General features: G+C 47.5%; 1 long non-coding RNA gene across 1 annotated transcript in view; it reads left to right on the top strand.

The window, feature by feature from the left end:
- LOC138260427 (uncharacterized) overlaps positions 1–25,339 on the top strand; it is a 123,057-nt gene that overhangs the window by 46,632 nt on the left and 51,086 nt on the right. The window contains exon 4 of the long non-coding RNA XR_011198854.1: positions 13,986–14,034. This is a non-coding gene — a long non-coding RNA (uncharacterized lncRNA). The remainder of the gene's footprint in view (positions 1–13,985; positions 14,035–25,339) is intronic.

The raw sequence follows: 25,339 nt of genomic DNA, 5'->3' as shown, positions 1-25,339 counted from the left end.
CTGGAGAACGCCCTTTGATACCCTGAGTTGGGGATACCTATTTGCTGCCCTCGAGGCTATGCAGTTTGATCATGGGTTTTTGAGATGGCTTTGTGCCCTATATGACTACCCAGTGGTGCCGGTCAAAATGGAGCAAACAATATCTGTCAACTTTGAGTGGCACCCAGAAAGTTGTTTAGCACAATTGGGTCCATGCGTGATTGTTAAGGTTGGGGGACCTATACGAGGATGCCTTCCCACTCTCTTTCCAGGTCCTTTACAATATCCGTGCTAGCCACTTCTTCGTATACCATGCAGTACACAGGGAAGTTACAGCACACTGGGGAGAGTGGTGGATGGAACAATGCAAGAAAAGAACCATCCACGCCACCCCTACACAAGGCTCTTACTTATGGTAATGTATGCCTCCTTGACACAGTCTTCTACACTGCTTTATTATTTTACAATTCCTGCCCAGAAACTGGTCCATGAGAGCATTGGTCCTGCCTTCCTAATGTGCCTCTCTCAGACAAACAGTTGACCCAATCCCTAAGCCAAGTCCGATATGTTTCATGAAACCCACTCATTATCTACACACAATTTAACTACGTCCACCAGACTTACCTTATGCCCTGGCGAATAGCACAGATGTTCCCAACTGCGTCATCATTATGCTCCAGATGTGGTACACCAGAAGTGGGGTTTTTCCACGTGATGTGGGATTGCCTGGTGCTGAAGGTTGCCTGGACAGACATCACAGCAATAACATCCACACTGCTTGACACATAGACCTGAGTCCTGCTTACTGAGGAAACTTACGAGGGCCACAGGATTTGTTGATCCGGCATTTGTACTGTTTAAACCTTTAATTACTATGTCCTGGAAATCATCTCCCCTGAGAAAGAGTGCTAGCTCTGTACACTGCTTAAAAGGCCAGAGGCGGAAGCAGACACCCTGGTGAAAGCCCACAGACAAGGGGGCAAAGGGACAGGAGCCATGATCTGGGACTGCTTTGTCAGGAACTTGGAGGCAAGGAATGATCTCCACCCTATGAAACATCCCCTGCACTCCTTTCGTTGGCTGATGATTTGGGGGGGTAAGTTGCTCCTAAAACCAGTTTGATGTAGCAGAAAAGGAGGGGGCAGCTCATTTCCCTAAACACACTCCTGGCTGGTACACATGCTCCCTCAGGCACAGAAACACTGTGCTGTGTTGAAATTGCCTCAGAACGCTGCACTGTGGGATACTTAGCAGTAAGACATACAGAATGTGCTGTAAAAGTAGGGTGGCTCGTCCATGGACACTCCTCCCTCACTGGTTAGGGGCTATTCAGAAGTCACCCCCATCCACTTGCTGGTGAACCCTACAAAGCTGGCATCTTACCCACAGCTTATCAGAATACTCTCCGGACCTGCGTAAGAACAGAAGAGGACTGCATCTACTATTTGGGACCAATGTGGAAAGCAGAAGGTCTATGTTCCGAGGGTCTGTCAGCTGCCCTCCTGTGTGGCTACAGGGACACAAGAAGCTGCAAGAGGCCTTTTTATTGAAACCCAGCTGACCAGCAGTAACTTATCTTGACTAGAGCATGTTTGTGGCCTCTTCTGGAGTAAGGTCTAGCCCTTAACCGATGTCTTCTATAGAAAGTTTGAAACTTTGGGAGTTCCAAGACCCCTAGAGAATCAGAGGGGCCTCACAGCAAAGGTGTCTGATCAATACAACGTCATCGGCTACGTTTGCCGGATTGCCCAACTGGAGGACTTTGAGCTGTGTGGAAAAGGCTAAGGGCCCGGTTTATGGTTTGGTGGGCTGGTACTCCATCACACATTAGTATATAGTGCACTGTGATAAGGCAGATGGAATATTCATCACATTTGGGACTGGGTACCTGTCCGCCAAAATTCAAATCAGGCCTTAAGTCCGATGGTAGAAAAGTTGCCAGGGCAAAAGTATCAAAAGTATCAACTCAACATGATGGCTTTGTCGACCGCAAAATTAGAATTTTTCCAGCTCTTATCAGTGGCTTCATAGGGACCTCGTAAAACAGCTATCTGGCTTCGAGAAGACATTTGCACTGGAGGATTTTGACTGTCATTTCAGAGATTGTCGGAAGAAAATCTTTGATGAGGATGAACCTGCTTGATGTATCTGACTCACATTCCATCACAGTCGGATTGAAATCATGCCAAGGACCCAGTCATTCATGAACAAATAGTTCTGATTGGCAAATATCTTTAAATTTTCTTGGGACTTTTTGCCTCAAATCTTGAAAAAGTCATGTTTCTTGTTCCTTTTTATGGATGTTTGAAAGTTTGGTAAAATTATACCCCTTATATTTCTAAATCGGTTGTGGGATTTTTATTCTGTAGTGTTTTGACTTTTTAAATGTTTTGTTACTGTTCAACACCCTAGGTGCTAGGGGGTTGAGGCAAGGTTTCAATCTCTGAAAGTGTATTTTACCTTAATACGTTTGTGGCCTTAATCCTTGTTGTTGACTTGTATCCCCCCCAATTAATAATCCCAAACATCCCTACCCCAATTAATAATACAAAACACCCCACCACCACCATGGTGCAAGGGTGTCTGTGTTGCATGAAGATTGTTTTTATGCAGGAAGGACACCTTCCTGCACAAAAACAATCCTGATAGGAATTTCCTCTTTCTATGTGTGCTGCAGTTTACATGTAAAGAGAAAAAAATTAGGAAAAGTGAAAATATATTTTCTTATTACGCTTGCTCTGGAAGAGGCATAAAGTTTTGGTGCTGCCCCAGGTTTACGTGATTAAGGAAATCTGGGGCAGCGTCAGAATCCATAGGTGCTGTGTGGGAAAACCCATCACAACGCCCATGGAATGCCTCTCTGGTGCAGAGTAAGGCAACGCAGCCACTTGCACTGCCTCGCCTTACTCCACATCTATGAGTCCATGGCACGGCTCTCTGGTGCAGAGTAAGGCAACGAAGGCACTTGCACTGCCTCGCCTCACTCCACATCTATGAGTCCATGGCACAGCTCTCTGGTGCAGAGTAAGGCAACGCAGCCACTCGCACTGCCTCGCCTTACTCCACATCTATGAGTCCATGGCACGGCTCTCTGGTGCAGAGTAAGGCAATGCACTGCCTCGCCTTACTCCACATCTATGAGTCCATGGCACAGCTCTCTGGTGCAGAGTAAGGCAACGCAGCCACTCGCGCTGCCTCGCCTTACTCCACATCTTTGAGTCCATGGCACGGTTCTCTGGTGCAGAGTAAGGCAACGCAGCCACTCGCGCTGCCTCGCCTTACTCCACATCTATGAGTCCATGGCACGGCTCTCTGGTGCAGAGTAAGGCAACGCAGCCACTTGCACTGCCTCGCCTTACTCCACATCTATGAGTCCATGGAAAGGCACGCAACGTGGCTTTGTGTGGTCTCATGGATATGGTTCAGAGGTTTGAGTTATCAGAGCATCATAAAAAGTGGCGCTGCAGCGGCGCAAGTCTCTCGTAAATATGCCCCCAAAGAACCACAGGACTGGCCGTCCTATCAGCAGCAGCCCAGCTGAACACGAAGCGCTGTGAGGCATCGCGAGGCTTCGTGGAAGATAGATTCAGGCTTCCCGGTCTAAAGAGAGGATGGTGCTCTGATGAGATCCCAACAGACCTGGATACCATCTCAGACTCTGCGATGCGAGGAGCATCGGTGTGAAGGGAAGAGGCAAGTCTCCAGGAGGAGACCCAAAGGTATGAATCATACACATGAGCCAGGGATTATACTCCCTACTGACTTTGTCAAATATTATTTGGGCCGTCCAGTCTTACAGCTCCCACAGCCTTGTTCTCAATGGCTTCCGAGCACATCTGGGGGCATACTTACAAGCCCCTTGTGCCGCTGGTGCGTCACTTTTTCTATGCCCTGTGCATAATTGGGTGCCGATGCTGTGCCTGAATTGTTTATGCAAACATGTAACCTCTTGTTTTTATTTACTGTTCCAATATTGACGTCCTCATTACTCTGGATAGATAATTAAAAAAAAGATAACTGATTGCCACATTATGACGCAGGAGCCAGAAAGTGCTCATTAACAGTCAATGCTGGCTTTGCCAATGCTTGTTTTGGTCTGGTGTTGAGTCATCTTCCGTAATCTTCCTACCTTTTGTGTGAAAAGTGCATTGGAGTCTATTAAACACCTCGGCCCGGATTTATGCTAAAGTGGTGCAGCGTGGCGCGGCGCCAAAAATAGCAGCACCGTGCTACACCACTTTTGAAACGCAATATTTAGAGGAATACAGCGCACCCCTGCATTTCAACGCTTCCGTATACTCACTCTGCATTCCTCTCTCTCTTCCTCCGTTGACTATTGCACTGTCTCGCCTTTGTCTCTTTTTTCCTTTCTGTATCCCAATCTCTCCGTAAATGACTCTCTCCCTTGCTCTCTCAGATGCATTCTGTTCTTTCTGTGTTGAATTGGGTTTTTGTTTTCCCGAGTGGTGTATGCATTGATACACCACCTCTTTATATATATATATATATACATACATATGCGCCAACGTGCATGTAAGTCTAGTACACAGAGGGGGTGATTCCGACCCCGGCGGTCAAGGACCGCCGGGGCCGGGGATGCGGGAGCACCGCCAACAGGCTGGCGGTGCCCCGCAGGGCATTCTGACCGCAGCGGTTCGGCCGCGGTCAGACAAGGAAAACCGGCGGTCTCCCGCCGGTTTTCCGCTGCCCTACAGAATCCTCCATGGCGGCGGAGCGCGCTCCGCCGCCATGGGAATTCTGACACCCCCTACCGCCATCCTGTTCCTGGCGGGTCTCCCGCCAGGAACAGGATGGCGGTAGGGGGTGCTGCAGGGGCCCCCGTAAGAGGGCCCTACCTTGTATTTCAGTGTCTGCAAATACGCGACGGGTGCCACTGCACCCGTCGCACCTTCCCACTCCGCCGGCTCAATTCTGAGCCGGCGTCCTCGTGGGAAGGCTGTTTCCCCCTGGGCTGGCGGGCGGCCTTTTGGCGGTCGCCCGCCAGCCCAGGGGGAAACACAGAATCACCGCGTCGGTCTTCTGACCGCGGAGCGGTGTTCTGTTGGAGGAACATTGGCGGGCGGCCTCCGCCGCCCGCCAATGTTAAAATGACCCCCAGAGTGTGAATACAGCCGGTCTTGAAAATTGTGTGCAAATTCTATTCCCACTAGTTTGCATTCGAGTGGTGTGAGCAAAGCAGCATGTGGTCAGTTGGCGCCCAATTACAATTTCCACAACCAGCGATGAGGAGTCATGTGCAATTCACACATTATTTGCTTTTCATTGCTTGCAAAAAAAATGCAAATATGCACAATTTTCTTCCACACTTTTGCTCATTATTTGCTTGCCATCTGTTGCAAATTGCCAATAACAATAAATTGCGTCCAGATGGCCGTTGTGTTTTAAAGCACAGTAAAACCTGCAGGAGACACACTATTGTGGGGTCTAGTCCGGTTCACCTCTCTTCTGACAGAGTAAACCGGTGCACTCCTTGTGCACTCCCTGCTCCAACAGGCACTAATTATGTGCAGTGTGCTGCAATGTTGAGTGAGAGGGTGCATGAGCGGTTGTATGGATGAGTGACTGGGTATATGTGTCTGTATAGGTGACCGAGTGGGTGCACAAATGCGTCTGGGGGTGAGTGAGTGGCTACATGGTGGGTGTATGGGTGAGTGCATGAGTGGCTGTATTCCTGATTGAGAGGGTGGTGAGTGGTTGTATGGATGAGTGACTGGGTGTATGTGTGTCTGTATAGGTGACCGAGTGGGTGCATGAACGGGTCTGGGGGTAAGTGAGTGTCTGCATGCTGGGTGTATGGGTAAGTGCATGAGTGGCTGTATTGGTGAGTGGTTGTATGGATGAGTGACTGGGTATATGAGTGTCTGTGTAGGTGACCGAGTGGGTGCATGAATGGGTCTGGGGGTGAGTGAGTGGCTGCATAGTGGGTGTATGGGTGAGTGTATGAGTGGCTGTATTGGTGAGTGAGAAGGTGTATCAGCGGTTTTATGGATGAGTGATTGGGTATTTGAGTGTCTGTGTAGGTGACCGAGTGGGTGCATGAATGGGTCTGGGGGTGAGTGAGTGGCTGCATGGTGGGTGTATGGGTAAGTGTATGAGTGGCTGTATTGGTGAGTGAGAGGGTGTGTGAGTGGTTGCATGGATGAGTGACTGGGTATATGAGTGTCTGGATCGTTGCCCGAGTGGGTGCATGAATGGGTCTGTGGGTGAGTGAGTGGCTGTATGGTGGGTGTATGGGTAAGTGCATGAGTGGATGTATTGGTGAGTGAGAGGGTGCATGAGCGGTTGTATGAATGAGTGACTGGGTATATGAGTGTCTGGATCGGTGATCGAGTGGGTGCATGAATGGGTCTGTGGGTGAGTGAGTGGCTGCATGGTGGGTGTATGGGTAAGTGCATGAGTGGCTGTATTAGTGAGTGAGAGGGTGCGTGAGTGGTTGTATGGATGAGTGATTGGGTGTATGAGTGTCTGGATCGGTGACCGAGTGGGTGCAGAAATGGCTCTGGGGGTGAGTGAGTGGTTGCATGGTGAGTGTATGGGTAAGTGCATGAGTGGCTGTATTGGTGAGTGAGAGGGTGCAGGAGCGGTTGTATAGGTGACTGAGTGGGTGCAAGAATGGGTCTGTGGGTGAGTGAGTGGCTGCATGGGTAAGTGCATGAGTGGCTGTATTGGTGAGTGAGAGGGTGCATGAGCGGTTGTATGGATGAGTGACTGGGTATATGAGTGTCTTTATCGGTGACCGAGTTGGTGCATGAATGGGTCTGGGTGTGAGTGAGTGGCTGCAAGGTGGGTGTATTGGTAAGTGCATGAGTGGCTGTATTGGGGAGTGGTTGTATGGATGAGTGACTGGGTCTGTGAGTGTCTGTATAGGTGACGGAGTGGGTGCATGAATGGGTCTGTGGGTGAGTGAGTGGCTGCATGGTGGGTGTATGGGTCAGTGCATGAGTGGCTGTAATGTTGAGTGAGAGGGTGCATGAGCGGTTGTATGGATGAGTGACTGGGTATATGTGTGTCTGTATAGGTGACTGAGTGGGTGCATGAATGGGTCTGGAGGTGAGTGAGTCGCTGCATGGTGGGTGTATAGGTGAGTGCATGAGTGGCTGTATTGGTGAGTGAGAGGGTGCATGAGCTGTTGTATGGATGAGTGACTGGGTATATGATTGTCTGGATCGGTGACCAAGTTGGTGCATGAACGGGTCTGGGGGTGAGTGAGTGGCTGCATGGTGGGTGTATGGGTAAGTGCATGAGTGGCTGTATTGGTGAGTGAGAGGGTGCATGAGCGGTTGTATGGATGAGTGACTGGGTATATGAGTGTCTGTATAGGTGACAGAGTGGGTGCGTGAATGGGTCTGGGGTGAGTGAGTGGCTGCATGGTGGGTGTATGGGTAAGTGCATGAGTGGCTGTATTGGTGAGTGAGAGGGTGCATGAGTGGTAGTATGGATGAGTGATTGGGTATATGAGTGTCTGTAAAGGTGACCGAGTGGGTGCATGAATGGGTCTGGGGTGAGTGAGTGGCTGCATGGTGGGTGTATGGGTAACTGCATGAGTGGCTGTATTGGTGAGTGAGAGGGTGCTTGAGCGGTTGTATGGATGAGTGACTGGATCTATGTGTGTCTGTATAGGTGACCGAGTGGGTGCATGAATGGGTCTGGAGTGAGTGAGTGGCTGCATGGTGTGTGTATGGGTAAGTGCATGAGTGGCTGTAATGTTGAGTGAGAGGGTGCATGAGTGGTTGTATGGATGAGTGACTGAGTATATGAGTGTCTGGATCGGTGACTGAGGGGTGCATGAATGGGTCTGGGGGTGAGTGAGTGGATGCGTGGTGGGTGTATGGGTAAGTGCACGAGTGGCTGTAATGTTGAGTGAGAGGGTGCATGAGTGGTTGTCTGGATGAGTGACTGGGTATATGAGTGTCTGAATCGTGAGTGAGTGGGGGCATGAATGGGTCTCTGGGTGAGTGAGTGGCTGCATGGTGGGTGTATGGGTAAGTGCATGAGTGGCTGTATTGGTGAGTGAGAGCGTACATGAGCGGTTGTATGGATGAGTGACTGGGTATATGCGTGTCTGTATAGGTGACTGAGTGGATGCATGAATGGGTCTGTGGGTGAGTGAGTGGCTGCATGAATTGGTCTGGGGTGAATGAGTGGCTGTGTAATGGGTGTATGGGTATGTGCATGAGTGGCTGTATTGGACAGTGAGAAGGTGCATGAGCGGTTGTATGGATGAGTGACTGGGTATATGAGTGTCTGGATTGTGACCGAGTCGGTGCATGAATGGGTCAGTGGGTGAGTGAGTGGCTGCATGGTTGGTGTATGGGTAAGTGCATGAGTGGCTGTATTGGTGAGTGAGAGGGTGCATGAGTGGTTGTATGGATGAGTGACTGGGTATATGAGTGTCTGTATAGGTGACCGAGTGGGTGTATGAATGGGTCTGGGGGTGAGTGAGTGGCTGCATGGTGGGTGTGTGGGTAAGTGCATGAGTGGCTGTATTGGTAAGTGAGAGGGTGCGTGAGTGGTTGTATAGGTGAGTGAGTGGCTGTATGGCGGGTGTATGGGTAAGTGCATGAGTGGCTGTATTGGTGATTGAGAGGGTGCGTGAGCGGTTGTATGGACGAGTGACTGGGTATATGAGTGTCTGGATTGGTGACCTAGTGGGTGCATGAATGGGTCTGGGGGTGAGTGAGTGGGTGTATGGTGGGTGTATGGTGGGTGTATGGGTAAGTGCATGAGTGGCTGTATTGGTGAGTGAGTGTGCATGAGCGGTTGTATGGATGAGTGACTGGGTATATGCGTTTCTGTATAGGTGACCGAGTGGGTGTATGAATGGGTCTGGGGTGAGTGAGTGGCTGCATAGTGGGTGTATGGGTAATTGTCTGAGTGGCTGTATTGGTGAGTGAGATGGTGCATGAGTGGTTGTATGGATGAGTGACTGGGTATATGAGTGTCTGTATAGGTGACCGAGTGGGTGCATGAATGGGTATGGGGGTGAGTGAGTGGCTGCATGGTGGGTGTGTGGGTAAGTGCATGAGTGGCTGTATTGGTAAGTGAGAGGGTATGTGAGTGGTTGTATAGGTGAGTGAGTGGCTGTATGGCGGGTGTATGGGTAAGTGCATGAGTGGCTGTATTGGTGAGTGAGAGGGTGGTGAGTGGTTGTATTGATGAGTGACTGGGTATATGAATGTCTGGATCGGTGACCGAGTGGGTGCATGAATGGGTCTGGGGGTGAGTGAGTGGGTGCATGGTGTGTGTATGGGTAAGTGCATGAGTGCCTGTATTGGTGAGTGAGAGGGTGCATGAGCAGTTGTATGGATGAGTGACTGGGTATATGTGTGCCTGTATAGGTGACCGAGTGGGTGCATGAATGGTTGTATAAGGGAGTGAGTGGTTGCATGGTGGGTGTAGCTGTAAGTGCATGAGTGGCTGTACTGGTAAGTGAAGGGGTGCGTTAGTGGTTGTACAGGTGAGTGAGTGGCTGCGTGGTGGGTGTATGGGTAAGTGCATGGGTGGCTGTATTGGTGAGTGAGAGGGTGTGTGAGTGGTTGTATGGATGAGTGACTTGGTATATGAGTGTCTGGATTGGTGACCGAGTGGGTGCATGAATGGGTCTGGGGGTGAGTGAGTGCCTGCATGGTGGGTGTATGGGTAAGTGCATGAGTGGCTGTATTGGTGAGTGAGAGCGTGCATGAGCGGTTGTACAGTATGGATGAGTGACTGGGTATATGCGTGTTTATATAGGTGACTGAGTGGATGCATGAATGTGTCTGTGGGTGAGTGAGAGGCTGCATGAATAGGTCTGGGGTGATTGAGTGGCTGTGTGGTGGGTGTATGGGTATGTGCACGTGTGGGTGTATTGGAGAGTGAGAGGGTGCATGAGCGGTTGTATGGATGAGTGACTGGGTATATGAGTGTCTGGATCGGTCACCGAGTGAGTGCATGAATGGGTCTGTGGGTGAGTGAGTGGCTGCATGGTTGGTGTATGGGTAAGTGCATGAGTGGCTGTATTGGTGAGTGAGAGGGTGCATGAGTGGTTGTATGGATGAGTGACTGGGTATATGAGTGTCTGTATAGGTGACCGAAAGGGTGTATGAATGGGTCTGGGGGTGAGTGAGTGGCTGCATGGTGGGTGTGTGGGTAAGTGCTTGAGTGGCTGTATTGGTAAGTGAGAGGGTGCGAGAGTGGTTGTATAGGTGAGTGAGTGGCCGTATGGTGGGTGTATGGGTAAGTACATGAGTGTCTGTATTGTTGAGTGAGAGGGTGCGTGAGCGGTTGTATGGGTGAGTAACTGGGTATATGAGTGTCTGGATTGGTGACCGAGTGGGTGCATGAATGGGTCTGGGGGTGAGTGAGTGGGTGTATGGTGGGTGTATGGGTAAGTGCATGACTGGCTGTATTGGTGAGTGAGAGAGTGGTGAGTGGTTGTATGGATGAGTGGCTGGGTATATGAGCGTCTGGATCAGTGACCGAGTGGGTGCATGAATTGGTCTGGGGGTGAGTGAGTGGCTGCGTGGTGGGTGTATGGGTAAGTGCATCAGTTGCTGTATTGGTGAGTGAGAGCGTGTATGAGCGGTTGTATGGATGAGTGACTGGGTATATGCGTGTCTGTATAGGTGACTGAGTGGATGCATGAATGGGTCTGTGGGTGAGTGAGTGGCTGCATGGTGGGTGTAGGGGTAAGTGCATGAGTGGCTGTATTTGTGAGTGAGAGGGTGCATGAGTGGTTGTATGGATGACTGACTGGGTATATATTTGTCTGTGTAGGTGACCGAGTGGGTGCATGGATGGGTCTGGGGGGGAGTGTGTGGCTGCATGGTGGGTGTATGGGTAAGTGCATGAGTGGCTGTATTGGTGAGTGAGAGGCTGGGTGAGCGGTTGTATGGATGACTGAATGGGTATTTGAGTGTCTGTATGGGTAAACAAGTGGGTGCATGAATGGTTCTGGGTGTGAGTGAGTGGCTGCATGGTGGGTGTATGGGTAAGTGCATGTGTGGCTGTATTGGTGAGTGAGAGGGTGCATGAGCGGTTGTATGGATTAGTTACTGGGTATATGAGTGTCTGGATCGGTGACCGAGTGGGTGCATGAATGGATCTGTGAGTGAGTGAGTGAGTGGCTGTATGGTGGGTGTATGGGTAAGTGCATGAGTGGATGTATTGGTGAGTGAGAGGGTGCATGAGCGGTTTTATGGATGAGTGACTGGGTATATGAGTGTCTGGATCAGTGACCGAGTGGGTGCATGAATGGGTCTGGGGGTGAGTGAGTGGGTGTATGGGTAACTGCATGAGTGGCTGTATTGGTGAGTGAGAGGGTAAGTGAGTGGTTGTACGGATGACTGAGTGGGTATATGAGTTTCTGTATAGGTGACCGAGTGGGTGCATGAATGGGTCTGGGGTGAGTGAGTGGCTGCATGGTGGGTGTATGGGTAATTGTCTGAGTGGCTGTATTGGTGAGTGAGAGGGTGCATGAGTGGTTGTATGGATGAGTGACTGGGTATATAAGTGTCTGTATAGGTGACCGAGTGGGTGCATGAATGGGTCTGGGGGTGAGTGAGTGGCTGCATGGGGGGGGTGTGGGAAAGTGCATGAGTGGCTGTATTGGTAAGTGAGAGGGTGCGTAAGTGGTTGTATAGGTGAGTGAGTGGCTGTATGGCGGGTGCATGGGTAAGTGCATGAGTGGCTGTATTGGTGAGTGAGAGGGTGCGTGAGCGGTTGTATGGATCAGTGACTGGGTATATGAGTGTCTGGATTGGTGACCGAGTCGGTGCATGAATGGGTCTGGGGGTGAGTGAGTGGGTGTATGGTGGGTGTATGGTGGGTGTATGGGTAAGTGCATGAGTGGCTGTTTTGGTGAGTGAGAGGGTGGTGAGTGGTTGTTTGGATGAGTGACTGGGTATATGAGTGTCTGGATCGGTGACCGAGTGGGTGCATGAATGGGTCTGGGGGTGAGTGAGTGGGTGTATGGTGTGTGTATGGGTAAGTGCATGAGTGCCTTTATTGGTGAGTGAGAGGGTGCATGTGCGGTTGTATGGATGAGTGACTGGGTATATGTGTGCCTGTATAGGTGACCGAGTGGGTGCATGAATGGTTGTATAGGGGAGTGAGTGATTGCATGGTGGGTGTAGGTGTAAGTGCATGAGTGGGTGTATTGGTAAGTGAGAGGGTGGGTGAGTGGTTGTATAGGTGAGTGAGTGGCTGCGTGGTGGGTGTATGGGTAAGTGCATGAGTGGCTGTATTGGTGAGTGAGAGGGTGTGTGAGTGGTTGTATGGATGAGTGACTTGGTATATGAGTGTCTGGATTGGTGACCGAGTGGGTGCATGAATGGGTCTGGGGGTGAGTGAGTGGCTGCATGGTGGGTGTATGGGTAAGTGCATGGTTGGCTGTATTGGTGAGTGAGAGGGTGCATGAGTGGTAGTATGGATGGGTGACTGGGTATATGAGTGTCTGGATCGGTGGCCGAGTGGGTTCATGAATGGTTCTGTGGGTGAGTAAGTGGCTGCATGGTGGGTGCATGGGTAAGTGCATGAGTGGCTATATTGGTGAGTGAGAGGGTGCATGAGCGGTTGTATGGATGAGTGACTGGGTATATGAATGTCTGTATAGGTGACCGAGTGGGTGCATGAATGGGTCTGTGGGTGAGTGAGTGGCTGCATGGTGGGTGTCTGGGTAAGTGCATGAGTGGCTGTATTGGTGACTGAGAGGGTGCATGAGTGGTTGTATAGGTGAGTGAGTGGGTGCATGAGTTTCAGTATGGGTAAGTGAGAGGGTGCATAAGTGGTTCTATGGGTGAGGTAGTGGGTGTATGTGTGGGTGTTTGAGTGAGTGACAGAATGTGTGAGTGGTGGTTTGGGTGAGTGAGTGTATGCATCAGTGTGTGCATGGATGCATCACTGCATGAGTGACTGTATGAGTGAGTGAGTGGATGTGTGAGTAGCTCTATGGATTACTGTGTGGTTATGGAAGTAGTGTCAGGACCGACACTTTCACTACCCACTACTGTTGTGCAGGGTGGTCTGAGCTGCAGTGTGTTCCCACATCTAAGTACTGTTGTGCAGACTCACTACAGTCCTTCAGCATTCAGAGCACCATAAATTAAACCTGCGTGTTTGGGAGTAACAGAATGCAAAGCACTTCATCAGAGCATCAGTGAATCTGCTAACCCAGTGAAATGAACCAACATCCCCTGGAGGATGGCCAATTCTGTCTGAGCTGCAAATCAAACTCCTAAGTCCATGTCTATTCTTATGTATATTGTAGCTGAGATGATCAGTTAAAGGACTGGGGCAGGGAGCAGAGCAACATCTGTAAATCTAACTCACAGGATAATTTTCAGAAAGATCAGTGGTGCCGTATGGGTAGGTGCAGCAGCACCAGGATCACAAGGAGCACAAAAATCACAAAAACCCAAGCAGTAAACAAAGTGTAATGGCTTCAATCCTCTCCCTCTGCAAAGTTGAGGCCATGGCCTCATCTATCCGAAAGGACAAAGTCCACATTTGTTTCAGCTCAGACCTCCTTTCAACTATATGCAAACCAGCTGGATGCACATGAACTGATGTATCCACCTCAGTGCTCCTGAAATGTGCAGCATTTTCAACCTAGTGCTTAATCTGTAGATAAAAACGTGCTGGTGCCCAAAGCCCGCCTCTAAAACATACGGCTGCTGCAATTAAATGTGCAAACATGGAATACGGAGGCAGCGTAATCCTGAAGTCATCTTGGGCCTTTTCAATTCATTTACAGCCACTCTCTGCCCCTTCAGCTCATTCTTGCAGCTTTCTGCTTTCTCCCATTGTGACGCTTTTTCATTTTTCTCTTCCGCCGTCTTTCTCATATGTGTCTTTTGCTCTCAGTAAATGGGTGAGGCAGAAACATTTGTGCTGGTGCCCCGCACCGCAAAGAACAAACACTAATTAAGCACTGGTAGAGCATGAATTCTGAAGTGAACATCTGTTTTATGATTTTCTATAAACAATGTTATTTATCTTTCTTTTAGCCTGGACCTAGATAAAGATGGTGCAGACACTGATATCTAACAAGTGAAGGTAAAATCAAGGTCTAGTCTTACATCTCTATACTTCTAAGATTTCCTTACTTGAATGATTCCTTTCGGGCAGCTGAACTCGCGCCCTAAGGTAACTGTAACTCGCGCCCTCGCCATGCACTGATAATTACCCCCAGATATTACAACATTGATGACAACTTCTAAAGCGTCATTAAAAATATAAATGAAACATTAGCAGTCAAATTATTGTAGAAAAAACTGTGCATGGTGGCGTTGTGAGTTATAGTTACCTAAGGGAGCGAGTTATAAGATCTAACTTATAACTATAACTATAAGATCCCTGTAACTTTTGTGTACTTTTCAGTGAATTCCTATGGATTTTTTAATTCTGTTTCCTAACTGCTATAACATCTCTCTAACCTTTGTTACAAAGGTTAAAATAACGCTGTCGTTAGGTTAGAATTTCAGTGACAATGTAACATATTAAATGTACAGAATCACTAAACTTGACATATTATTGTTAGCGCTGGTAACTATGACTCGTGCCATAAGGTAACTTTACCCGTGACCCCACCATGCATAGTTTTCTCATCAATGATTTCATTGCAAGTGTTGTAGTTATATTGTCAAATTGGCTAAACTTTGTTCACAAAGGCTTCCGAAACTTGGATTTGGAGTTCATGTATCTTAAACCAGAGCTTATGCCAGTTAATGCGAAAGAAATTGTTAAACTTCGACATAAAGAGTATGTCATGAATCTTAGATACCAAATGGCAGAGAAATTGAGCTCTTTTAATTCATATATACAATTTTATCATCAGACTCGTTAGAACCTTATTTTGTTTGGTTCCCGACCCCTTCTTTATATTCTTTACTTGTATCTTTTAGATTTAATCTGATCCATTTTAGAGTGGCGTTTCCGATAAAATGTGTGTGGGAAAAAACACTACCTCCATGCCCTTGTGATAACTTTTCAAAACAAAGTACTTGCCACTTTATTTTCTTTTGTAAACTTTACTCGGCTCCTAGGAAATCCTTTTTATTACCCATTTTGCGTAATTTGCACACTTCTTCTTACAAAGAAGGACTGATTGGCATCCAAAGCCTCTTAACCAAACAAATTTGTATTTCTATTCTTAGTTTTATCAAATCCGCTTTTACTATTAGAAATCGATATGAATTGGTAACGTGATCATTTATTAAGAGAAATTAGGCATTGTCCTTTTTACTATATTGTCTTATTGTTATATATGTTTTTATAAGCACTTATTTTTTACTGTTTTAGTAAGTTGGGGTGGCAAATTTAGATTTAATAGACTCATTTTAATGAACGTTATAAGTACTGTATTTTATGATGATCTTTATGTATGCATGTTTACTTTTGTGGCTTATCGCCGAATAAAGTTATTTTGACTGACTGACTGACTGACTATATTGTCAATGATATCATAGAAGATGTCATGAGTGATGCAATTTGTGGGGTATTTAGCCGTGCATGGCGAAGGTGTGAGTTATAGTTCCCTTGGGACACGAGTTATGGTTACCAGAGCTAAATATAACTTGTGAATTTCAGTGGTTTTGCACATTCAAAACATGGCACCTCACCCTGAGACTTATTAGGCCCTAGGCCCTCCACCCCTGGGCCAAATTGCATTAAAAAGGGAAAGGGCGGCCCAAATTCCATAGAATCCTCATGTCTTATGAGGCCTCGGGACCTTATCCTGTGGCCAGGCCCTGCTTCCAACTGCCCGCAGGCAGCCAACCCCATGCTGTGCTCTTCCAACACTTGGCCAAAGAGCCTGGCCTTTGGCTAGCCATGTGGCCAACCCACCCAAAGGCAGTCAACCTCCTACAGGCGGCCAATCCAACGCCATGCACAGCCTTTGGCGAGGGCAGTGTAGGTTTGGCCTTTGGGCACCAGTGACCCCAACTCCCAGGGCCAAAACATATATGTTAAGGGGAGGGGGCATGTAGCCCCCTCCAAAAGCCCTAATTGGCCCCTTGGACATCCTCCAGTGACAAATTCCAATAAAAAGGGGAAAGGGTCCACTTGGCCCCCTCCCAGACCTTTAATAGGCCCCAGGAACACTGTCCTCTGGGGCCGTATATAATAAGGGGGAGGAGCCTATTGTCACCCTGCGGACCCTATCCACCAAAGGTTTTCAAAATTATAGGTCAGTACCCTGGTGCCCACCCACTAAGCAACACATATTAAGGGGAGCTGGGTGCACTAACCACTCCCGCCACCCCTCCAGGAGTCTCATGAGGCCTGAGTACTCCCTCCCCTGGGGCCAAACTTACTTGAAAAGGAGAGAGGGGCTGCACAGCACCCCATCCCGAGCATCATTAGGTCCCAGGGAAAAAGCCACAGAGAAGGAAGGGCTGAATTCTTCTTAAAATAAAATAAACATGTTTTCTCTTCTTGAAGTTTTAGTGAGTGCTGGCAGTGATCCCCTGGATCATTGCCTACTCGCCCAAAAACATTTGCCACAATTTACCAAGAGAAAGAGGCCCAAAGGAAAGCCCTTCACTTTTTTTTAACAGTTCCAACTACAAATTGTGGTTCAGTAACTCTTGAATGGTTTGTGACTGGTATTAGGATTGTAAAGCATTCATAAATATTGTTGCAAATCCCAGTTTGAAAGGGACCCCTACAAAACGCCTCTTCCAAATTGTGATTATTAATTCATTTCTAAACCCATGTCAGAGGTCTGTAAAACTTGCCATGGGTTTAGTACATTAAACTCATTTTCAGCTTCATTAAAACCACAAGTTCAGTGAAGTGCAGGGTTTGAACGGGTAAAAACCTTAAAGCATCTGGCACCATATCTTTGTTGCTACTTCGTGGGCAGCGTCCACCTACAATCCTGCACTAACTGTTTCATACAAAACAACACAACTGATCAGCCCACAATGACCCTATCTACAGGTGACCAACAAACGTGATCATGGACCATCACCCAGGTACACAGGCTCTGAAGCTATTTCTGGCAACATATGCAGAACCATCAACACATGCAAGTGAAGGTGCCCCACTGACCCCAGCCTCTGGGCTTCATTCTTAAAGGATGGCCTTCAGACAACACCTCTGATTGAGTCTATTGGACTCCAAACACCATAATGCTGCCACCAGCCAGGTCCTGAAGAAACAACTAAGGGAGACATTGCTCTAAACTGCTGGGTAGGAGGCCAATGGATTCCCTCCCGAATCTCCGGCAGCCCTGAGGTAACCCCTGAAAAGCACCACATCAGCAGTGTTAGGAGCCCCTTCAGATGAGTAATCACAAGCTGTGCCAGAAAGGCTGAAAGTTTTGAGGATCCTGAGGACAAAGAAATGATGTGCACACACAGGCCCTTTATCCCCTAGATAGGAGCTTGTAATATAGAAGAGAAACCTGAACAGCTTTAGTTTGCCTAAGACTGATTGCCAACGGGGCTAACACCAGCCCAATGCGGTAGACATTAGAAGAATGCAACACTGACACTAGTCGCGCTAAGGAGAAACGGCAGGGGGCGGGACCACAAGGCCCTTTCAAACTTGTTCGCGCGTCCGCATCCACGGGTCACGCTAAGGAGAAATCAGAGGAGGGGACCACACCACAAGGCCCCTTTAAACTTGTTCACACTCCTGTATCCACGAGTCGCGCTAAGGAGAAACCGGAGGGGGCGGGACCACAAGGCCCCTTTAAACTTGTTCGCGCACCCGCATCGGCGGGTCACGCTAAGGAAAAACCGGAGGGGGCGGGACCACAAGGCCCCTTTAAACTTGTTTGCGCGCCCGCATCCGCGGGTCACGCTAAGGAGAAACCGGAGGGGGCGAGACCACAAGGCCCCTTTAAACTTGTTTGCGTGCCCGCATCCGCCCCCCTGACATTTACTCTACGATTGTGCCATTGTGTCACTGCTGCCTGTAGGTACCCTTCCTAATTATTCTCTTATCTGTATCAAGGACCGTTTCATCTTTATAGTTACTCCACACCCTAACTTCAGTTGGTAAAGGTTTTTGGAATTCTCTCGTCTGGGGCTATTGGAGGCGGGTATAGCCCCCAAAGAACTGTTTTGTGCTCTGGTCGCACAGGAGAGCACTGGACTCTGACTCTGGTAGTTGGGGGTGGCTCAAGCCCCTATAAATTAGACACTTTGCTTGCTTATTGGGAAGTGTTGGTTTTGTTTTCTATTGCAGTTAGGTTGGGGAAAAGGAAAGCCAGTGGCAATTCTACAGGGCGGGGCGAAGAAAGTACCTCGCCATGCCGCTGAAAATTGTACTCTATCCCAAATTGACGATTTAATTGAAGAAGTAGAGAGTATGCTTGCGACCAAACCGTCTAAACATCCTAAAGGAAGACCTGATGTTGTCACCAAAGCTTTAAAATCTTTCTTTACTTCTGTGACTTCTGTGAACAATAAGACCTTGTTTGTACCATCACGAGGGTCCCAAATAGATCACATTATGACTAATTGATAGAGAGTTCGAACCCGAATGTTGCTATTCAGCAGGACAGTGTACCTAATTATACGAACTGTTCTAATCATTTTTTACCTTTGGCTTCGTTGGTAACCCCCAGCCCTGAGAAAGATGTTGCAAGGAAAAACGAGGAGCCAACAGTACATCTAGCCACTCAGACGGACCGGCCCATAGAGGCTCAGTTACTAGCTTGATGGATTAACAGCAGCTATCGGGGACATCAGGAAATCTTCTTTTAACCCCAAACTTGACTCTTCACTCACACAAACTCAGCAAATTGATATATCTACGAAGGGAACGCACAGGGGAAAAGATGCAGGAGCGACTTCACTACCCTGTCAATGGGAAGTGGGTATTGCTCCTGTAGTGGCTAAGTTAGATAAATATGATGTTAAATTGCCTAGAGGGGCCAATCAAGAGAAGTATAGTGTTAACTCCCCAGACAATGTTATCAAAGCCTCTCAACCAAGCATTCTGCCTAGCAAGTTGCTGCAGGGCCAGTGTGACATCTATATGACGAATATCCCCAAGTTGAGACATGGTTCAAGGGAACTAGAGGCTTCACTGAAGAACAAAGTAATTCACTGGATAAGGGGTGTGAAAAAATGTAGATCCGTTATACGGGACGATTTAATAACTGCCCAGAGATTCACAAATGATACCTCAGAAACAGACCTCATAGGGTTACAGCTGAATAGTCAGAGTTTAGTAAAGGGCCTTTCAGCTCTTGAGCTAAGATCAAGACCTGATGCTTTTTCTCAAGTATCTCTTGTCCAGTCGATCCCCCTTCCAATGGCTAATCGGTTCTTCAGAGATAGACCCAATTTGAGATCTTCTCCCAAATCATATATCACAAGACAGGGACCTATGAGTAGTCCAACTTCAACTTTAGATTGACATAAAGCTCCATCAGTTGAGGTAGGGAAGGATGACACTTCTGCTATAAAGCCCTTGGAAGAATGTGATTCAGGTACCCCTCCGCTGGGCATTGTGGGACTAGAGTCAGGAGTGTGTTACAATGTCCCTGTAGATTGGTGGCACAGCGGAGTTACTCCCCAAGAAAAGCGATTAGTGAGATTGTCCAATATTGGGGTCAACAATGAATCTTCAATTAATCTCTTATCATGGAATGTGGCGGTGTGTCATCTAAGATAACCAACCCAGAGTGGTGTAGTTTTATGGATCAACAACACATTATTTTTTTACAGGAAACATGGGCTCCCTCTACAATCCACTGAGTAGGATATTGGTCTTTCCAGAAGGCTGCACTTCCGTCTCCATCGGGTAGAGCATCTGGGGGCTTATTAACCTGGCCTAAACATGATTTGTTTCCCAAGGCAAAGGAGCTGCCTTCCCCCTCGAGGGATATACTAGCTGTGGAGATCGTGCTCAGCGGCCCAAAGGGGCCAGTTCGCATAGTTCTCGTAAATATATATATTAGGCCTGGCCCGCATAAGTCTCAGACCGCCCAGGTAAAAATGCTAATAGATTTTGTGAACTATTCATCTGGGGGGCAGGGCTTACTTGTCGCAGGAGACTTTAACATGCAGTTGAACTGTGAGGTCGACTTTCAGCAAAAAAGAATTCAGTTTGCCCATCCATGGGACAGATCAGGTCCGGTCCAAGGTGTAATAGAACCATCAGGGGGAGTAATAGATCTAGTGGAGGCATTGACAAAAACAATGGGCCTTAGAATAGTCAATGGAAACACGAAATCAGACACCCCTGCGTCTCCTACGTATAGGAGAGGCTCATACAAGAGCCGCTTAGATTATGTCTTAGTAGATGATTTTCTTTGGAGTTCTCTCATTGACATGGCAGTTTGCCCACGTGACGACAGCGATCATTTAGCTCTCTGTACATCTTTTTCAATCTCCCCATTTAAATGTAGTTCACTTCCTAAGTGGGTGAAGGGCAGCACACTAGTTCTAACAAATGACTTTAAAAATGTAAGGTGGGAAATGGTAGCTGTGATATACACTTTCAGGCCTCAATATATAAAGTGGTGAAATCAACACTTTCCCCTTTGAAGCACATTGACGTGGTACCGGTGGACTTAATTAAATTACATAATATCATGGTCAACCAGCTAAGGCCCCTCTTTCAAGTAACGAGGAGGTGGGTAGAAACTAGGGTTGGACCTTTGAGGTGGTATACTAGCTCTTGTTGATCGGCTAAATCACAACTTTTGGAATCTTTGAAGGTAGGGAGCTGCGGTGTGAAGAAAGCCTCCAGGTCCGTATATAAAGCAGAACTGAAAAACACAAAAAAAGCGTGGAAATTCAATCAATGGAAGGCTTTGGTAGATGCTTTATAAGCAAAGGACTCAAAATTGTTTTGGAAGTTGGTGGCTGACAAAGGTCATTCTGACAACGCGGAGATATACCCTGCAATTCAACCGGCACTTTCGGTATCATATTTTGGAACTGTATATAGTGTGGCTCAAATTGGTAGTGTTACTGTCCTGTCACCCCTTGAGGGGTCCTCCCATCCACCTTTTTCTGGGCTAGCTATTCCTCCTAAATTCGATCTGGCTCTATTTTCCTTAAAAGAAACAACCTTGGCACTCCAAACATTACGCAAAGAGAAGGCCACAGGGTTAGATGGTATCCCAGGTGATTTGTACTTGTCCCGACCTAGAACCTGGTCCTTATATTTAAACATACTTAGTAATGAGATTTTGAGAGGTGGTGGGCTTCCTTCTACATGGCAAGGAGCAATTATAGTTCCCGTTTTTAAAAAGGGCGTAAGGGAACTTCCTTCCAACTACAGGCCAATAAGCTTAATTGACATTAGCCATAAAGTTTTTTGCAAGCACATTTTGGCTAGATTGCAGGTGTGGATAGAGGACTCATATATCCTCTCTGTCCTCCAGGCAGGTTTTAGAAAGGGTGTGAGTACTATCGACCAGGCATTTAGGTTCAACCTTCTCTGTTGGAAATATCTGACACTAAATAAGGGCCACTTGTACGTGGCCTTCATTGACCTAAAAGCTGTGTTTGATACGGTCCCAAGGGATTTACTGTGGAATGCCCTTGAGTCCTATAAGCTAGACAGTGAGATGTTGAAACTGATTAGGTATCTCCATGAGGGCACTTATGCCCAAGTACGCTGGTCCCAAGGTTGAGATTTGACAGAAGCTATACCAATCAATAGGAGGGTCAGACAGGGGTGCGTTCTGGCCCTCACTCTGTCCAATCTCTATATTAACGGTGCGGTTGACCAGCTGATGCACTGTAATCATGACGCCCCAAAGTTAGCAGGAACCCCTGTCCCTATTTTACTACTTGCAGACGATACCTTATTGATCTCACGAACTCCAATGGGCCTTCAAAACAAACTCAATGCCTTTTTAAATTTTGTGTAAAGAGGGGCCAGAGATACATTTTTCTAAGACTAAATTTATGGCTTTTAATCCTCATAAGGCCTTTAGGGGGAAAATGACTCTTGCAGGCCAACTGATAGAGCAAGTTAAGCAATTTGACTATTTGTGGATTAATATATCTGACGACCAACGCTGGTCGGCACAGATTGAGAAGAGTGTGTCCACCCTACGACAGAGGTCGACTGTGATAGCTAGAAAAATGGCTAATTCTACGGAAGGTGAAATTTCATCCGCTATCACAGTATATAAGGCAGCTGCTGTGGCTGCTTCAATCTATGGTGCTGAATTATGGGGATACTGCAATTCTAGCTGTTTGACGAAAGTGGAAAATCGTTTTATGCGTAATTTTCTGCACTTACCAACAAGTACCCCACTCACACCTTTAAGACTGGATTTAGCCTTAAATAAGATCCACAACGAGGCTGCCTTAAGACCCCTTATATATTGGGTCCGCCTTTGGACATCCGAATACTTGTCCCCCTACCAAACAGCTGTTGCTGAGCTTTTAGCGGATCGCTGCGTGTTAAAAGTTCCCTGGCTTAAATACGTCAGAGATATGTGCCAACTTATGAAAATGGACGAGGTGTGGTCAGACCCCCATAGCTTGACGAAGGAAGCAAAGGCACGAATAAGGCGGTGTTACTGGGAGTTCATTTTGACCCAACGTTTGTCCAAAAACGACCATGGTAGTAGGACGTTACAGTTTTTGGACCACAAGTGTAGCCCTAAGTTTGAGGCTTTTATCGATAATATCAATCCCCCTTACGCCAAAACACTTTTTATTAAATTTAGGCTAGGGGTATTGCCTCTTAATACGTTTACCACAAGATGGTGCAGCGAGGTGCACACATCGGGATTCTGCCACTTCTGTCCTGAGCAACCAGAGACATTGGCCCATTTTATGTATCTGAAGCCCAGGAAGAAATGGATAATCCCCTTATGCAGATCAATGGGGATACGGAAAGATAGTATATCCTTGCGAATCCTTTCTAGTGACACAAGTGATAAGGTGGTCATTGCCGTTGCCAAGTACCTACAAAATGCTTGGGCCATAAGAACTAGAGAATACACTGCTGACTGATTGGATTAGCTATAATTACCCTAGACCTCTGTTGACCATTATGGGCATTAAACTACGAAGGTTTGTTGTAAAGAAAAAGGAAACTTGTTCTTAGTAGTTAGTTTTACATTGTTGCTATAACTGTGTGTATCAACAGCTTATATTTGCACAATCTACTGTAGGAAGAAATAGATTATTTTAGGGAATCAATTTTAGGTAGGTTTTCAGATCTATAAAATTAGATAGTTGTCCGGTAATTGATCTAACAAATTAGTTTTATATTTTAATTCAGTATAATTATTGTTCCTCTTGTTAATGTTTTATCTGGAAATTGTGCTTTTTATCATTTATAATCTCATTGCATGGTAATTGTCTGTTATTTATTGGATACTTTTATGGCTTTCAGCCGAAATAAAGTTATTTATTATATTGTTGACACTGTTCACAGGTGTCTTAAGGACTTCAGTTGCCCCCGACACAGAGCTGGATCACTGAGATAGAGTGCCTGTAACCTCATAAAGAGCAGCTAGCTCTGTTTTTCTGTTATGGGGCCCACTACTAGTTTACAAGTTACGGTCATTTCTCTGACGACCCCACTATAATTATCATCAAACAATTCAGCCTCACAATCTTTCAAGTCAGTGGGAGTTTTCAAAACATCCACAGAAATAAGACAACATCTAACTTAATCACAACAGCATATATATGGCACCTTCTAATGTGTCAAAAAAAAAGTTTGCACAGTCTGTAAACACCAAACCAACTGAGTATATCTCCACCTGCTGAATTGGTTGTCAAATGTTTCCTAATCTTGGTTGAAAAAAATAGATCCCACTGACACCTCATAATCAAACCCATCAAATAAAGTTGGGGGACACAGGGGGTCATTACAACATTGGCGGTAAAAGCCGCTTACCGCCGTGCAGAAGACCGCCAATACACCGCCACGGCCGTGGAATTCTGCCACAGCTATTATGACACACATCTCGGAATCCGCCGAAATTCAGACACCCACACAAGTCTGCCGCACCAAAGGTCAGTATTAAACTGGCGAAAACAATTCCTCCACCGTTGCGCCAACAGAAACACGCCCATGCTATCACGACCCATGAATCCACGTGGCGGTCTTTCAACTGCGGTATTCCATTGGCGGTACACACAGCCGCCCTCAAAATACACACACATCTCCAAAACACCGCCACATTGGACAATTCCAAATACACACACCAGATACACATACAAACACCACTCCCACACACCCAACACAATATAAAACACACACCCACATCACCCACAAACCCCTACAACCGGAAATTTTGAGGAAGCCGAGAGACAGAGAGCACAGCAATTGAGAACCCCACCACACAGAGGCACACAACACCATCACCCATACAACATTCCACTCACAAAACACCACACACCACTACACATCACCACACACATCAACACATACACCACCTCACACATCACCCACACGACCCCATGTCTCGCCAAGGACACCCCAGGTTTTCCGAGGAGGAGCTCAGGGTCATGGTGGAGGAAATCCTACGTGTAGAGCCACAGCTATTTGGCTCACAGGTGCTGCACACATCAATAGCCAGGAAGATGGAGCTATGGCGCAGAATAGTCGACAGGGTCAACGCTGTGGGACAGCACCCAAAAAATCGGGAGGACATCAGGAAGAGGTGGAACGACCTATGGGGGAAGGTGCGTTCTGTGGTCTCCAGGCACAACATCGCGGTACAGCGGACTGGAGGCGGACCCCCATCTCCACCCACACAACTAACAACATGGGATGAGCAAGTCTTGACCATCATGCATCCAGAGGGCCTCGGAGGAGTCGGTGGAGGAATGGACACTGGTAAGTCAAATCTTTACTATCATATCCCCCACCCTACCTACATGCTATCACACACCCCCACCCTCACCCCACCCCTATCACTCCAAATCCTCACTAATGTACTATTAACACAAACCACTCATCCCAACACCAAGCCCTGGATGCGACAACAATGCATGGACACCCATCACCAAAGCATGCTCACTGCACATACCCATAACAACCCCCTAACCATCATCACACAAACCCACACACAGGAATGCTTGCACTGGGGTACATGCACACCCACCCATTGCACACCATTACACACACAGATGCAATAATCATGCTCTTATATCCCTGCAGGACCACTACGGAACGTCACCACACAGGAGGGTCCAGACATCTCCACTCCACCCACAGAAGAGGCCCACAGTGATGACAGCAGTCCTGGCCAACTGGATCCAGATGACCAGCCCGGACCATCGTGGGCCTCGGGACAGTCGGTTCCCCTTGCACAGCCCAACACTGACCTTCCACCCTCTGGTAACACCAGCACAGCACCCACCCAGCGGGCCCATACCTCCGTACCCAGGACACGTCAATCAGCGGTGTG

The sequence above is a fragment of the Pleurodeles waltl genome, chromosome 2_1 (assembly GCF_031143425.1).
Source record: "Pleurodeles waltl isolate 20211129_DDA chromosome 2_1, aPleWal1.hap1.20221129, whole genome shotgun sequence".
In the NCBI taxonomy this organism is placed as follows: domain Eukaryota; kingdom Metazoa; phylum Chordata; class Amphibia; order Caudata; family Salamandridae; genus Pleurodeles; species Pleurodeles waltl.
Note: the sequence above shows the minus strand (reverse complement) of the source record. Positions and strands in the feature narration are given on the sequence as shown.